This window comes from Manis javanica, chromosome 11, assembly GCF_040802235.1.
Source record: "Manis javanica isolate MJ-LG chromosome 11, MJ_LKY, whole genome shotgun sequence".
NCBI classification, from domain to species: Eukaryota; Metazoa; Chordata; class Mammalia; order Pholidota; family Manidae; genus Manis; species Manis javanica.
The window spans coordinates 34841483-34859344 of NC_133166.1; positions in this window are offsets into that span (position 1 = coordinate 34841483).

A 17862-nucleotide genomic window follows, 5' to 3' on the forward strand; every position below is an offset into this window, starting at 1 on the left:
CAGTAAGAGATGAACAGTAGTAACTAATAATAAAATAGAACAATTACAGCAATATTCTGTAATAGAAGGTATGTGAAGACTCTCTCAAAATAACTTATTTTCTGTACTTACCCTTCCTGTGATGTGAGATGATAAAATGTGATGAGATGAGATGAGGTGAAAAGTGAGTGACACAGGCATTGTGGTGTAGTATTTGGCTACTAGTGACCTTCTGACAATAGGTTAGAAAGTAAACCCACAAATAAGCAAGTTTAGGGTGTATCAGTGGGTATTGTATGTATAGGGTGCTTTCAACTGCAAGTAGCAGGAAACTTAATTAAAACAGTTTAAATAATTAGGACATTTGTTATGTCATATTCCAGAAACCCTAGAAGTGAGCCCTTCCAGGGCTGGTTAATTCAGTGGCTCAGCAGCATCAGCAGGATCCAAGTGCTTTCTGTCTTCCTGCTCTTCTTTCCTTAGCATGTCTGCAACATTTCCCCTCATGATTACAAGATGACCAAAGTATCTCCAGATGTCACTAGCAGACATTTCATCTCCAAAGAAGAAGAGGAGCGTTTGTTCCTATGCATCTCTTTTTAGTTGCAAGAAAAATCTCTCCCAGCGTTCCCCCTGCAGGCTTCCTATGAGGTCCCATTGGCATGCCTTCAGCATGGATTCAGGGTCAAGGATTTGAATTTCGTGCAAAGGGAAGTGGAAACCATGAAAGGATTTTCAACCAGGTGATGTAGTCATACGTTACTGCTTCAATAGATCACATAGCAAGTACTGGGGAGGATGGAATCCAGGTATGGAAAGATGAGAAGTGGACAGACCCATTAGCAAAGCGTTGCAAAACCCGTATGATGAGGTTGGAACTAAGTAAGCGATGGTAGGAATTGGGGTGGAAATTAGGAAGGTAGGTGGGGGATGTGGATTCAATAAATTGTCATTGACATTAGACACATAGATTGGTTGGCTAGAATACTGCTTAGCTTTCTTATTTTTGTGTCTTAGTAAAAGAGTCTTGCCACCATCTGAGCTGAAGAACATCACAGGAGCAAATGTGAGGGAACTGATTATTAGCTCATTTGTGTAAATACTGAATTGGGGGACTGCGGTTTGTCCAGGAAGCGGGACAATGTAGAGGCTGGAAGGTCGGAAAGGAGATAGGGAGCTGGGAGTTGTCAGCCTGTGAGGGACTGAAACCCAAAGGGATGGGCAAGATCACCCAGAGCAGGAAGAGAAGGCTGCCCTGGACAGACTCTGGAGGAGCAGCATTTAAGGAATGGGCCGTGGAATTCAGTGAGAAAGACTAATTCAGAGAAATCAGACAGGGAGTAAGAGAACCAGAGAGGATGTTTTTCAGAAGCCAAGGGAAGAGGATTTCAAAAAAGCATTACTCCTCCAGAGGAGCTATAAAGATAAAGGACTGGTTTCTGCTTTAATGGCTTTGGTGAGAACCATTGAGGGCAGAGGGTGAATGAGGCAAACGCAGACCCTTCCCGGAAGTCTGTCTGTGAAGGGGAGCAGAGGGACCACACGACCGAGGCAGCCGAGGGAGAACTTATAAATGTGGGATGAGCATGCGTGGAGGCTGACGGAGATGTCTAGAGCCGGGGAGAAGTTATAGTTAGTCTGCCTGACCCAGAAATAGGCCAATTTTGGAGCAAGACTCCGAAGCTGGCATCTCCCCTCCCGCAGGGCCATTCCAGAGGACCCCTGAGGATGGCTCCTCAACCGGGGGCTGCCAAGTGTGCTCAGCCGCTGCTCCTTCACGGACATTCATCCACATGCTCTTACTGTTCTTGGAAGATACAGAGGGAGTCAGTCCTGGTTTCCCCTTAGTACTGGCCTATTGGAAATTATGTAAAATACTGGCTGTCTCCAAAATCACCTTATTAGTGCCTTGGGGTAGTAATTTCATGGAAATAACTTAGAGACAGAGTTAAGCTGCCTAGCAGGGAGCCTTTTACACTAGGCATCTGTCTTCGGTATCTTCTCTGCCTCCCTTGGGGCCAGCCCAATTGTCCCCAGGCCAGACTCTCGGGGGTCTGAGTCTCTTAGGTCTGTACCCTCAGCCTCCCTGCTCCCTTCAGACTCAGAGCACCCTCTGCCCTGGCCATTCACCCACAGTCCATCTGTTGGTGGCCCAAACTAGACTAAGAGCAAAGAATAGGGGGACACACCTTGGCAGGGTCAGGGCTATGGAACCTGAAGCACACTCAGGAAAAGCAGTCAGATCCAATAAGCCTGTGACACTGAACACTAATGGTCGCAGCCCCGGTGGGACACAACCTGAGGTGTTGGCTTCTCTACAGAAGCTGCCTCACTGCAGGAGTTTGTCCCCGGGAGCCATGGTGCTGCTTCATCAGCTATTACTCATCCCCACCACTGGCTGATTGCTTCAGGGTGAGCACTGGGCCCAAGAGCTGTTCCCATAAGCTTTTTCACTGCAGAATCCCAATGCTCACCACTCTGTCTAGTGCATAGTAGGCACTTGGTAAGTATTTCTTGAATTCATTTGTTAACTTTGCATTCACAATATGCTGTTTGCTTTATTAGGAAGGGTTTTTCTCCATCCTCACCATTTAGCTAATGCCTAATCATACTTTTAAGCTCACCCAAGACACCATAAAGTCCATTAAACCTTTAAGAACTCTCCACTCCCAGTCTGTTCAGCAGTAATCAGAGCTTATCTCTGAGGTAGAACTTTACACTCTGTAATGCAAATATTTTCTTGCTCATCTGCTGTGTTGGCCTCTCTTTCTCTCCAGATAGATAAATGATAGATGATAGACAGATATCCTAATGCATTTGAAATTCATCCATGTTGTAAGATATATCAGTACTTCACTCCTTTTTTATTGCTGAATAATATACCACATTTTATTTGTCCATTGGTCAGTGAATAGACATGCAGTTTGTTTCCACTCATTGGCCTTCCAAGATCATGATTTCTCTAGGAGTTTTATAGTTTTAGTTCTTTTATTTAGGTCTATAATCCATTTGGAGTTCAAGAGGCTTACTCTTCACTTCAGTATAAATCTCATCTCCTCTCCTCCCCCATTGCAGGCTTAGGTAGGGACCTGTTGTATAGGATAGAAGTACAGGTGTGAAATCAAGCATGAAAATACCTCTTCTTCTTAATTGGGAGATGGCTTCTCCACCATCAATGTTTTCTTTCATTTTTTTTTTTGGCTGAGAGGCTGCCTGCAGGTAGCCAGAGCTGTTTATGTCTAGTGTACATTCTGATTAAGCAGCATCCATGCCATCCAGCTGTTAAATATTTATTTGAACATCAACCCTGAACACACTCTATAGCTTCTTAATGCTGGGATCTCCTGCCTGGTAGGTGGGCCTCTTGGATAGAACAACAATAAGAAGGCTCAAGTCTGCCTATTGCCTGTGATGCCCACTTGCCCTTCAGGAACTCACAAAACTTTCAACTCTGAGCAGTGGGCATGCAGGCTAATTTCCTGCTCCCACCTCTTCCCTCTGGCCTGCCATCCCCGTCCAATTTTCTTCTCTCTGCTCAGGGAGACACTAGAGGTAGTTCAGTAATCTATTGCCTAAACAGATGTCCAATGCAGAATTTAATTCTGTTCTCTTCTTCTTGCAGGCAACTCCAATTTCTACAAACAGAGCCTTTGGAGCTCCTCCTCCATGCCCAGCACTAGGCTTCAGGCACACAAGAAAGAACCCACTCATCATGAACAAGTGCTGCCGTCTCCACAAGGCCAAGCGTTTTCCCTCTCTTCTCTACCCTGTATCCCTGTATTTTAATATATTTTGAAAAGTGGGGGTTTAGTGGTGGAAAGATGGTAGATGTGGTAGTTGCAAGCCCAGGAGAAGATCAGCTGTTCTCCTTAGAAGGTGAGGTAATTAGTTGTTTTTTTCCAGCCATAGTCTTTAGTGTGACTATAGGGCAATAGGAAAAGAGTGACTAACATCCTGTTAAAAAAAAACTAATTCTCTCAAACCAATATAATATTGCATATTAACTGTATTTCAATTAAAAATGATAAAATGCACACGAGTGAATTCCTGCTCTTGGCAGGAGAAAAAGTTTTAAATATAGATGTAACAAAGCAAGTACAAATCTCAAAGTGCCCATAATCTGGCTTCTTTGAAAAAAAATAGTGTTAGCAGTTTGATACATATTTCTCAAGACTTCTGCAATGTACATTAACTTTATTCATTTTAAAAAAGGGTATCTCCTAGTGTACATACTGTTCTGATATTTCCTTTTTTTTCACTTAATAGACTATCCTAGACATCCATAAGGTTTCTTGCTGTCAGACTCTCAAATTAAAAATATTGAAAGGGAGAAAACAAGAATGTAGTGCTGAATTAGAAACTAGAGTGATGTACAAATAAATATACATATAAATGTCTCTATGTGAGAATACACACACACCCACACACACACAGATAAACATGCATATATTCCCTAGCTGCCCATTCTGAGGATCTGGAAGCAGTGTTCTTCCAACCACAATGATCATACCTAGCACTCAGTTCTTGGTTTCTAAAAGCTGTTCTTCACTAAACGGAACCAGGGCTCCTTGAAGAAATGGTTGATTCCAGGACTTAGTTAGGAAAAGTATAAGAACTTGGAACATCTTTTTGTACCAGAAAGTGTGGAAATGCTCTAAAAACAATGCGGACATGTCAAAAGGACACAGAAGCAAGCTTGAGGGGATCCCCACTGGTCAAGTCTAGAATAATTTGCACATCAAAATAAATAATGATAAGAATGTAGTATAATTCCTTACATAAAGTAGGAAACAATGAGTGTATAATGATACAAATAAATGAGTAAATTGAAAGTGAGTAAATTGAAAATGAGTAAAATGATGAAGAACAGTATATTTGCATGGCTTCACAACACATCCCCACAAATTCTCATTAGTTACAAAAAGGGGAGCTGTTGCCCAGTGAATATATTTTCAGTTTCTCAAGGTGAAAAGTTCTGTAAGACCTGTCACACGATAATGTGCAGGCAGCTAATATTACTATGCTGTACACTTAAAATGGTTCAGATGGTACATTTCATGGGTTTTGTTTCAGATGGTACATTTTATGGGTTTTTTAACCACAGTAAAAAATACTTATAGTTACAAAAGGAAATAAGAGTAATTTTTCAGTGGAGAAGCCTGGAAGGTACCACCTTCCTCAACTGATCAAAGTGAACAAACATCATTAGTGAGGGGAGACATTGAAACCATGTGCCACCTGATAGGATGCAATGGGAGGACAACATTATTACTAGGGTATATCTGCCAGAGATGCATGACTTGAATCTCAGGCAATCCTAACTTGAGGGACAGTCTACAAAATAACAAACTATAATCCTCAAATATGTCAAGGTCGTGAATGTCAAGGAAAGACTAAAGAACTATGTCAGATTAAAGGGGACTACAGAGCCCTGACAACTAAGAGCAGCATGTAATTCTGAACTGGGATACTTTTCTATAAAAGATTTATGAAACTTGCATGGGGTCTGAAGACTAGATGGTTGTAATGTGTCAATGTTGAGCTCCTGATTTTGGTCGTTGTATTGCAGTTACATAGGAGAATGTCCTTGTTATTAGGAAATACACACTAAAATTCTCAGTGGTGATGGGTTATTATATTGTACCTTATTCTCAGATAATTCAGAGGGATAAAAGTTATTCCATAGATACTGAAATTCATCAGTTTCCACCAATACCTCTGTAGGTCTTATACTTGCAACATTTCTATAGGTTTGAGATTGCTTGTAAACATCAATATTCTTCCGCAGGAAGAAAAGACTGTGACTAAAATGCTGATTAGAATCTGCCTATGGGTGGGAGTTGTTGATAGAGGGCTTCCCTGTAAGAGCTGGCTCGTTCATTGGAGGGTCTCACATCTGCCTTCCAGACCATAGGTGCCTCTCCAGTTCCTGAGGGTACTTTCTAAGGTACTTCAATGAAAATTGATTTGCTTCTTGCCAGTGTTCCCCTTTTGCAAATACCTTCTTAGTTTGGTTTCTTCTCAAAGTACGGCCTGAGACAAGAACTTGGTGCAGGGAATTTATCTAGGAGACATCCCAGAAAACGCAGTAGGAGTAGGAAAGCAGACAAAGGAAGAAGGAAAAGCCTCTGTCAAGGTGTGTTATTGAGGTTGTCCTGGTGTCCTATCTGCCTGAGGGCCTGGATGCTGGAGCACTTATCCACTGTTTAATTCCCCTTTGGTCGAGGACTGCCCGCAGTAGCATAAATTTACTCCCCCCAACACACACTTTCACTTGCACAGGAGCCAAACAGCTTTCACAATATCAGAGGAGCTGCAGGGCAAAAAGAGAAAAGACGCATGACACCTACTTGAGGCACGATGCTGTCAGGACAGGCGGGGGAGCTGTGGCTGAAACAGAGGTGGGCTGTGCAAACCTGAGTGAGGCACCCCAGGCCCTGGCTGTAGCAGCTCTGCCTTCCTCCTCTTTCATGAGGCATTTTCCACCTGTTTTCCCTAGTTCAGATCGGGTCATCAAAGGTGGAGTTCACCTTTATTGTTCTCATTGTTTGGCCTAATTTCTGAGTTAAGAGAGAGAGGAAAAAGACCTTTATTTTGCTACCTTGCAATCAGAAGTCTGTTCACTGATGACTAATATAACACTTGCTTATAATTTATTCAATATTTGCACTAATGTGAGCAATCCCCAAGTGCTGTCCCCAGCCCTCCTAGTTATCTCATTTCCCAGGATTTCTTAGGCATTGCTGGTTAGTGAAATGGGATTTGCTCATCAATGACAGACCACAAAGTCGGACTCTTTCCATCCTAGAACAAATGAAATCCAGGCTCCACAATCTTCACAGAAGTATGTCAGCTTTGGCCCTTTTGGTCTTACATTTAAAGCTTATGGATATCCCTTTAGTCATCAAATGGATGTTACAAGCCCTTAGCAAGGAACAAAACCAAGAACTGAATGCAAACTACCTTCTTACAAGAAACACAGTTAAAATTTTAAAAGCCCAGTTAAGAAAAAGACTGAGAAACGAATGTGCCACTCTCAAACAACAGCAAATCAGATCATTTTACACTGTTATGATTAAATAATTAACTGTGAAATCAATCTGATGCCTGGCCCTCCTGCACTGTAAGATAAGTTCTATGGAAAAAGAGATGTGTTATCATTTAAAACTGCTTCCTCAGCACCTGATAAATAGTTGGATTCCAGTATATATTTGTAGAGCATACGCTTTCAGTTGGAAGTGACTGAACCCCCAGATGAAATGTATTTTAAAATGAGTTTAGACGTAGAGTAGGTTCCCAGGTCAGTTGATTTCAGCACTCCACAAGGTTCTAAGAATCCTGGTTCTTTCAGCTCTCTGTATGTCATCCTTGCTATTTGACTTCATTCCTCATGCAGCAAGATGACTGTAAGAGTTCCAGGCATCACACAAAATCCTGAGGAAGAAGACAGAACATCTCTCTATGGCTTTTTCTTTGTAACAAATAAATTTTCCGCAAACTCCTTCGGCAGACTTCTTGGCTCTCATTGGTTGGAATTGGGTCATGTGCATATTCCTCGACTGGTCATGGGTAAGGGGATAAGACTGCCTTTAGATCTGGCCTGTCCCTTGGAGCTGGGAGTGTGGTCCACTACCCTGATGCACACAGCTGTGTGGGAGAGAAGACAATAGCAGACAGAGAAATCATGATTCTGTTAAAAGGGAAGCTGGAAGCAACACAAGAGTGTCCCCAGTGGATTCACACGGCATGGAGCTCTACCTCTCACACTGCAGCTCAAACCTGCCAGCCTGGGTCGGACAACGATCTTTGCAAGAGATCTGCTGCCCAGGCTGCCCTCACTACTCCCCCTTTCAACATGAACTCCTCTGTGAAACCTTTTTCCTCCTCGTTGTTACCCACCTTCCCTTTGAGTTCTGGAATTAGCCCCTCGGCACAGTTTGTGTTCCCCTTGAGGTTTTTGCTGCTCTCCCATGGAAGAGACTTTATGTTCTTGCTTACTATCATTTGCATAAGAATCTGTGATGAATTTCTCCTTGAATTACTAGTTTTTAGCAATGGACAAATATCCTCTCACTGAACAAGGACAGTTACACAATCCATAATCATTCTCTCTTGCAGCAGTGAAGCTCAGAGCTATGTATAGTGCTCAGCAGCCCTCTGACCTCATCCTAGGCTCTTGGTACCACTACGTTTCTCTCTCTAACAATGTGTCTAAAATCTGGCTGGTGCTGTTGTTTCTTTATGTAGTAAGTTGATTCTGGGGAAGACCAGACCCCTGGTTTGAGCCCTTGAGAAAATATCCGCTGAAACTGGGCTTAGTCTGGTGTATTTCCTCCTGGGCCAGCAGCTGTTATCTCCAGTTAACGTATCTTAATTTGATTTCTAAAGCTCACTGACAAGGCATTGGAAATGTGTTCTTGTCAGCTTCTTGTGATTGCCTTTTGAGGACCATAAGGCCAAAATAGACCTGTGGGCACAGAGGGGATGGGATATTCCTGAAGAGAATGGCTGTTACCATTGTTAATCATCCGGGCAACAGTTCAATCCCTTGGCTGGAAATAAGCTCTGAGGAGCCACCACGTAGACTAGGGAAGGGGAAAAACTGCTCTCTAGGGCTCAGGGCAGGTCTGGTCTGGTCTCTGAAGTGGGGGCGTCCCCTAGAGAGTGCTTGGTGATGAAGAACGCTGACTCCCACAGGGCAAGGCCAGGACTGGAACCCAGAAGGAAGACGGACCAGTAGGCGATGCTGAGAAAGGACTTGAATTTGTGCAGTTGTAGGAAGTTAGCATCTTTTGCGATTCTTCCCTTCCTTTTTTCTGGATCGTCAGTCATTTCTCTTTAAACATTATGGGCTGGTCTGTGCTGGGGTTGGGGCATTGCTGGGAAGGTCTTGCTTCACCCTTGGGCAAGAGAAGCCAAGAGAAGAGCAGTGCCCTGCGTGAAACCCAAATACTGTCAACAGTAGTTGCTGACAGAGGACGGCTGGGCCCATGAGCGAAAACCTCAAGGGCCATTACAGCAGAGACAGCGGTGTGGCTCGCGGAGAAAAGGCCACAGAGAAAGAACAGGAAGAAGTCTCCCTTTCTCCTTCCCTTTTCCTTCCTTCTTCCTGCCTGCCTTTTTTCCCTTCCTCTTCTCTCCTCTGGTTGCCTTCCTCCTCCCTCCTCCCTCCTCTGCTCTCTCCTTCCACCTCTCCCCTTTCTTCTTTCCTTTTTTAAAGTACACAATATATTCACATGGTCCTGTTAGGCAGGAAAATAGATATGAGCGGGTGGAAAGAGAACAAGGTCAGTAAAGCCCCCTAGAAAGGACTCACTTAACAAGTTAAAACTAGAAATCCAGGAAAAACTCAGAGTTAATGAGTTAGTCAGTTAAAGCTCAAAAGGTCAAGACCAACTTGGCCTTGAATGTTTGAATATTCCCCAGATAATGAAAAGTATCTGAGCACAGCCCATGTCTTCACTGTGTCAATTAGATCATTGTAAGATTTACTCTAGCCTGCTAAAAGGCCCACCTATAAACAGCATAATAAAGACAGGGAGATCCCATCTTAAAGCCAAAATTGTATTTTGGAAAAAAACCCCAGGAAGTTTGGGAAGAAAGATTCTTAACATACTCTTTAGCAAACAAATAACTCTGCCCACCTTGGAGTAAGGGTAGACAGTCATGATTGATTGGCCTTCCCAAACCAGGAAGCTGCTATCCTGGGAGGGGACCAGAGCAGTAAATTTCTTGTGTTAAGCTACTTTTGCAGAATTACTTAGAGGACTGATAAGAAACTTAATGCCTCATCAAAGATACTTGAGACCACTTACCAAGTCCACACCCTAGCCCTTTGTCACATTCCTGAAAAATCCTTAAAAAAGGGAACCCCCAACCTTTCAGTGCACTCCTCTCTCTGAGGTCGCCCACACTTTCTAAGTGTGTAACTTTTTAATCTTAAACTCTTTCTCTCCAACCTTCAGGGCCCTCCTCTCTCTGAGGTCGCCTGCACTTTGTCTCTTAGTAACTTTAAATAAAATGTTTACTCTGTTTCACTACTGTGTCTCTGCCCTTCAATTTTTTGTCGCGGCGGGGACAAGAACCAAGGAAAATACACAACTCCTTTCCCCCAACAGTCCTAAATGAAAATATAAAAACTATATACCCCAGACACTAGGTTAACCAGTCCCCTCCCCACCCTCGTTACTAGTTTATTTTGAATTGTCCCAGGGATATCCTGTGAATAAAAAAGCAAATAAAAAATACACATAATACATATATTCTTTTTACTCTCTTCTATAAAAGTGGTAGCGTATTCTACTTACTGTACTGCACCTTTTTAATTCATTTAACAATATACCTTGGAGATTTTTGCATAGCAGTACATAAAAACTTCCTAATTTTTAAAGAGTGGCTAGATGGCATCCATCACATGGGGACATATTTTATTTCATTGTATTTCCTTTTATCAACAGAGCATATTTCATTTCCCATGTGGGTAAATGTATCTACTAGAGAAATTCCTATAAGTGGACTTGATGGGTAGAAGGGTAGTATGAGCATTTGTAATTTTTATACATATTGCCTAATTGAGGAGGGACCTATTCTTGAACACATGGAACAGCACCATGAAACAGTCTCAGAAATAACTGGGAGAACCCACAAAGAAAAGTTTTTCTGGCAATTAATTGGTGGGACATAGTGGCTTGGGCCTAACAATTTGGGTTAAGAGTATATCTCCTGAGTGATAGTTATTTGCTAGTATAAGATCCCTTGTGACGGAGACTGCCAGGTATCCTCCCAAATCCATTCTCTCCTTCTTCATGGTAATAGAGGGTAAGCCAGGCAAATGGCCACCAGTTTTCTAGCTTGCGTGCAGCTAGATGTGGCCTTGTGACTAAATTATCATAACCAATGGATTCTGAGTAAAAGTGAAGGATGTAACTCTGCCTAATTTGTTTAAAAAAAATCATTTGCTCTGGACTTCTATCCCCTTCTCACAAACTGAAACATGAATGGATCACGCAAGGTCCATCTTTGACCATATGCAGATGAAAACAGTGGCATTGAGGATGGCAGAACAATAACAGGAAAGGAACTTGGGACCCTTGAGGACTGTGTGGATCAGAAGGGCTCTGCACTCTAGCTTGCTTACCTTTGGGTTTTTTTGTGAAAGAAATAAGCCTCTATTTTCTTTTAGTCATTGTATTTGGGGCCCCTTCGTTATAGCAACTTAGCCTTTGTCCTAATATCTGTAAGATAAATTCTAGCCGAAATAAGCAGGCGACGAGAGGCAACAAAGGGCCAGGCGGTTTATTTGAGCGCAATTCCCGGGTGATGTTCCCCGGTGTGGCTATCACAGGCTGGGGAAGTCATGCCCAGGAGGGGAGGTGGGGAGTTTTTAAGAGAACAGGGAAGGGAGGGGGAAGTGGGCTGCGCTAGGGGTAGGTGGGGAATTTTTATTGGCTCAGGGTCGGGTGATGGACAGCCAGAGGTGTCCTCCTTCCGGATGGAGGGGGTCTGCATCCGGGGTTTGTCCGCATGTCATGGGACTGGAATCCAGGAAGAGCTGTTGGTTCCTTCCCCATACAGCACAGAGCTATTTGGCGCTGTCTCTGCTTTGCCTGCACTGTCTTCACTCTTCCCTCCAGTGCCTCCAGCCTTATAATATCCATCCAGCTATTTTTTTTGGAATAGGCTCTGTGTTGGAGTGTTACCCTCAATATCTAAGCCAAATGACTTATTTATATATATTTTGCCTATTAAAACAAGTATTTAAGAGGACTGAGCAAGGCCTGCCACAGAGTAGCAATCAAGTTTTTCCTTCCTTTCATATAATATTTATTTAGCATATACTAGTAAAAGTCACATTGCTAAGCCCTAAGGATACACTGGTAAGCAAAACATACATTGTCTCTACTCTCAGAGGACTTCAACTAGTCACACAAATAAATATAAGTTCTCAAAGTAGTGAGTATGAAAGAAAGGAAAGCTAGATGAGATTGGAGAGGTAGGTAGCAACCAGACCATGTAAAACCATGTTAAGGCTGAATGGTCTGCACCAATAAGTGGCAGCTGATAAAGCCAGTCTTCTAGGCAGTTTGACTCTGCCCACATATCCCATCGTATTGCATTTGTTTAACAAATATTTGTTGATCACCTAATAGCTGATAGGCATGAGGGAGCCCTTCCTGTCTTGGCAAGACAAAGTGCTTGAGCCTTCAGAAAAACTTAAACATCAATGCACGTATTTCTGAGAAAAGAGAAATTCTCAATTCAGACTGGGTACTTACCTGAAGTTAGAATGACACCTGGGAAGGCAAGAGTTTCTGCTCACTGAAGGTGTTCAAGCAAAGGTAGGATGTGGAGAAACTAGATTCTGAATTCATGGATGGAACACAAGGTTTGAGACCTTGATCCAAATAATTCACTCAAGGTCAGCGAGGGGTGGCAGAGCTGGAGCAGGAAACCACAGGTTCATGCAGTTGCTTCTGAGCTGGCTGGCCTTGCCAAGGCCTTCTCCTCTCTGGGGTAAGGAGGGAGCTGCAGGGCCCCTTCACGAATCCAGGCTTCACCACCCACTAATGCAGATTGAGTTTGAGAAAGGATTTCCCAGGGCCTGCCAGAGGCTTTAGGTCCTTCCCCCTGCCTCCAGGGAGCCCTGACTCAGCTTCACCTCTCCTCAAAGATCTCCAGGGAGGCTGAGGAGGATGCTAGGCTTTCCATCAGTATCATTATCTGGGGAGCAGCAAGATGATGAAGTAGAAAGAGGACCGGATGAGAAATCTGGTCACAGCTCAGTCATGTTCACAGTTCTCTTTCCTTCAGTTTCCTAATCTGTAAGAAAGGATGTGAAGTGTGGACAGGGGCTTCCCCTCTAAGACCCTTTTCTACTCTAATACTCTACAGCAGGGCTTCTCAACGTGTGGTCCCTGGTTAAGCAGCATGAGCATCACCTGGGAACTTGTTATAAATGTGAATTATAAGGGTCCATTCCAGACCCATGACTCAAACCACTGCTCTCCAGTATGGTGTCTATGGTACTCAGTGCCTGAAAGAGCATCCCCCCCCTTCAACTTCCTGGGTGTGAGCCACAGCTGCTGCTTGGTTTCAAAGCCTAAAAGGAGAGATTCCAGTAGAAACTTCCTCCTCTAACTGGCTCTCCTCCAGAAGGCATTTCTTTCAGGTCCAGTGACTCAGAACTGGAGAAGCCCTCAGAGACTTCCTTATCCAACCTCTTCATTTGACAAGGAAGAAACTGAGGCTCAAAGTGATGAAGCAACTTGTTTAAAGCCCCAGAGAGTTAGTGGTATAACCAGGGTTAGACCCAGGTCTTTATTAGAGGTACAGCTCTGTTGTAGTCTGCACCCAGTAGGACCCCAGCTCCAATTCTTGACATGTTTCTTTCAATTCCACCTTCTCTCCTCCTGTCTACCTCCAACACACACACACACACACACACACACACACACACACACACACACACACATACACACACACACCACCCTCAGGCTCCCACTGCTACACACACACCCACACACACACCCACACACACCACCCTCAGGCTCCCACTGCTACACACACACACACACACACACACACACACACACACACCACCCTCAGGCTCCCACTGCTACACACACACACACACCACCCTCAGGCTCCCACTGCTACACACACACACACACCACCCTCAGGCTCCCACTGCTACACACACACACACACACCACCCTCAGGCTCCCACTGCTACACACACACACACACACACACACACACACACACCACCCTCAGGCTCCCACTGCTACACACACACACACACACCCTCAGGCTCCCACTGCTGCTGCTATCTCCCATCTCTGGCTCCAAACCAGATATGACAAAAGGATGTGAATCCCAGTCCTTCGTAGAGCACACAGGACTGAGGTCAATGTTGAAGACAGTCTTGGGCAGTATGGGGAGCTGCATGTTAATTGGGACCAATGGAAAAGGTAAGGAAGGGTCTGCCATTTGATTTTAGGCATTCAGAGCAGCCTAAAATTCTGCAGGGGAAGGTGCACTGGGAATAGGAAATTTCCAGGGCCCTTACTCACTGCCTACATATAGCCAAGTTGAAGCCCACTCTGCCTGCCCAGGAAATTCCCAGAGACCATCCAGCCACCACCCATTGCTATCCCTGCCAAATTTGGGAGGCAGCAGATTTAATTCCTTAACTTAGCTCTAAGTCAGAGGGGGCCCAAGCTTCAGAGCCCAAGCCAATGCTGTTAGGGGGGAAATCGCAAAAGTATCTCCTCAGGCCCTGCACACATCATCCCTGAACTACTAAGGCCCAAAGCACAAAATAAAACATTCTCCAGTATTCTCTGCAGCAGGGCTGCTCCCAAGGGACAGCAGTGTTTCTTGGCGGCTCTGAGACCCACATGTGGGGAGCATTGTCCTTCCCTCCTTTGCTGAAGCATTTCTAAACTGGAGAAGGGATAGGGAAAGCCTGAGTTGCGGGGGCAGGGCGAGAGGAGAGAGGAATAGGTTTGTTCTAACCAAGTAACCATCTGGGAACTTCTGGCTGTTAAGAGAGTTGGTTCAGGTCACAGACCCAGTCCCCCAGGGGCCAAAGCCTCACAGGAGAATCATAGTATCACAGATTCGGGCACCTAGACATGGTCCCAGCTAGTGAAGGCATTATAGGATGCTACTCAACATGTCAACTCAATTATTACACCCACAGTCCCCCCACTTATTGTCCCAGCAGCCCAGGTTAGCCCTGCTTTTACCTCCCTTTGCACACCGCTGACTGGGCAGGTGGAAGTGAAAGCTGAACACAAGTGTGGCAAATCCACAGGCTGGCCAGTGACCTACAATATGGAATGGCACAAAAAGGGGAGCTGGGATAACCACATTTCCTCATCTGGAAATGTAAACAGAAACACTGACAGAAATGAGGCATTAGCAGCAGGAGCAGATAAGGGTTATGATTTAGAGAGAACCAGGGACAACCATGATAAGCAGGCAGAAGTTGTAAGGATACAGAATTTATGAGGAATCAGAAACTGTAAGTAGAGACAGTATTGAGAAAGTGGAGCAGACATGTAGATGTGCAGTTGCTGAGCCACATTCATAGACTGGTGCAGTGATGGTCCATGGGAACCCTGTTGTTGAGGTCTCTTGAGCCTCTTTAGATCCAGAACCTCCCAGACTTTATGGCCCAGCCACACTGTAGTAGGGCTCCTCTCCTTAGACTCACTGAGAACTTTGTCTCCCTTCTCATCCTCTCTCTCTCTCTCTCTCACAAACACATTAGACACATAACATGAGAGAAATGGAATGATTCCTTATTCCCAACAGCCAAATGATCCAACACAGCTTAATCTCAGATTTTTTAATATGATTAAATTGTACTAATGGCAATGTCGAGAGACCAACATAAAATCACCCACAATGCCTCCCATTGAATAACAAATAATAGTAGTAGTTTCCAACTATCAGATATGTACTTTTGCATATCCTTGTAACATTTGTATACAGTTGCAATTATGGTGAACATACATTTTGATTTTTGCTTTTATTGGTTTATTGGGACTCGAAGAGATATTTAGAAGTGTGAGGAAAAAATGCAGAATCATTTAGAGGAAGACCTCTACATTTCTGACCTGAGTCATTGTATAGAACTATGCTGTCCAACACCATAGCCACTAGCCACCTGTGGCTATTTAAATTTAAAATAATTAAAATAAAATTTAAATTTCTCAGTTTATAAACAAATTTCAAGTGCTCAATAGTTACACATGTGTCTTGCTAGTGGGTTTCAGCTCTGGGCGAGTTCACTCTTGATTTGGTGAGACCAAATAATGACAATGGAACGTTCCTGGTGTGAAAGGGTTTATGTTCAACTTTATTCCCACAGTGGCAGGTCAAGCACTAGAATCCTGTCCGCCTCAGGGCAAGTCTGCATGCAGCAAGCCAGTCTCTGCCTCTGGGCCTCTCCACCCCCTGAGCCGTCTCAGGCTCTGTCCTCTATTCTGCCACCACTCCAGCCTCTCCTCTCCTGCAGCTGTGCAGCCCAGAGCCCTGGGTGGAGCTCTTTATACAGAGTCAATAATAATGTATTGCCCACAAGTGTGTAATGAGCAGACCAGGGTCAGGTGAGAATCCTGGCCATAGGAACTTTCATTTTCTCTACAGCATGGTTAGTGGCTACCATATTGGACAGCACAGATGGAATATTTCCCTCATTTTGGAAAGTTCTGTTGGACATTGGTAGGAGAGGGGCTCCTCCATTGTCCTCTGAACATGGGGGTAGGCAAACTTTTTCTGTAAAAGGCCAGATAGAAAATATTTTAGGCTTTGAGTGGTCTCTCTTGCAGCTACTCAATTCTGCCATTTGTAGCATGAAAGGAAACATAGATAATATGTAAACAAATGACCATGGCTGTGTTCCAATAAACCTTTATTTACAAAGAAAATGCAGTAGGCCAACCCGCTGCCTTTAGTACCCTTTCTTTATCACATTACCCCATTTGTCTCCTTCACAGCACTAAGCACTTTGTAATAACTTCTTTATTTCTTTATTGTCTTTCTCTCCGCATTACATAAGGTCTGTGAAGCAGAGCCTATGCCTATTTTCCTCATCACAGCACATACTCTGTTAATACTTGTTGACTGAATGAATGGTGGTGTTGCATTTACTGGACTAGGGAATGTCAATAAAAGAACATTTTTTAAAGAAGATAATTAGTTCTCTTAGGGACATGCTTGTATTATAATTCATTGTTTATATTACTCTCTCTGGAGCTCTGTTCACCTTTAGCCTCCTTTAAGCCTCATTAGTCTGGAAGTCAGTGATGTTTTTCAGGAGCCAGACAAAACTGCTGCTTTTGGGACTTGCTCCCTGGGAGGCTATAACTGAGTGAGGCCCAGCCAGGGGAGAGACTCCCTGGGACATCAGCCACCAGTCGAAGGAACAGGAAAAGACCAGGGCCTGCCCTGCTGCACATTTGTCCGTGTTGGCTCCAAGAACTCTGGTTCCTTTCCCACTCTGTTCAGACTGAGTGGAATTAGCAAGACCAAATCTGTGATCCAAGCAATTATTTAAGGCAGAATTTCCAAAATTTCAGTCATTCATTTATGTGTCCCCTTCACAGTTTTTACTGCATTTCCATATGGCCTAAGAACATGTTTACTTAATATTTCCAACCCTTTCAAAATCTTTAAAATGTTTCAATTATACTGGCTCACTCCTGCTCAAAAAATTCCAGCGGCTTCCCATTCCAGAATTAATTCCAGAGCTCTTACCACAGTCTACAGGCCACATAATGTAGCCCCTGGATACTTCTCTGACCTCATTTCTGCCACTCACTCGATCAGCTCCAACTCCACTGTGCCCCCATACCCCTCAAGCCTTCCAAGCTAGCTGCTGCCTCAGAGCCTTGGCTCAACCTGCCCAAGGACTTCACTCCTCAACCGTCTCTCGGAAAGGCCTCTCCTGACCGCCCGTACAAAACAGCCGCCCTCTCTGCTCTTCCAAATGCATTTTAGAATCAGCTAGAAAAAGTTGACACACACATACACACTGTCAGTATAGTGATTGGGATTGCATAAGTTTCTAGAATTTGTGAGACTGACACCTTTGTACTATTAAGTCTCCTTACCCATGCTCAAAAAATTCCAGTGGCTTCCCATTCCAAAATTCTCTCTTTATTTGTTTAGATTTTATATTTTTCATATCTATGAAGGGCCAGATAGTAAATATTTTGGGCCTTCACAATTAAAGTTTTACAATTTTCTTGATAAAGACCAGGCACACTCTCTTTGTTAATTTGTGTCTAGATGCATAAAGTTGTATTGCTTTTGTAAAGGATACATATATTTTTTAAATTACATTATATTAGAAAATGTTTATTGATGGCA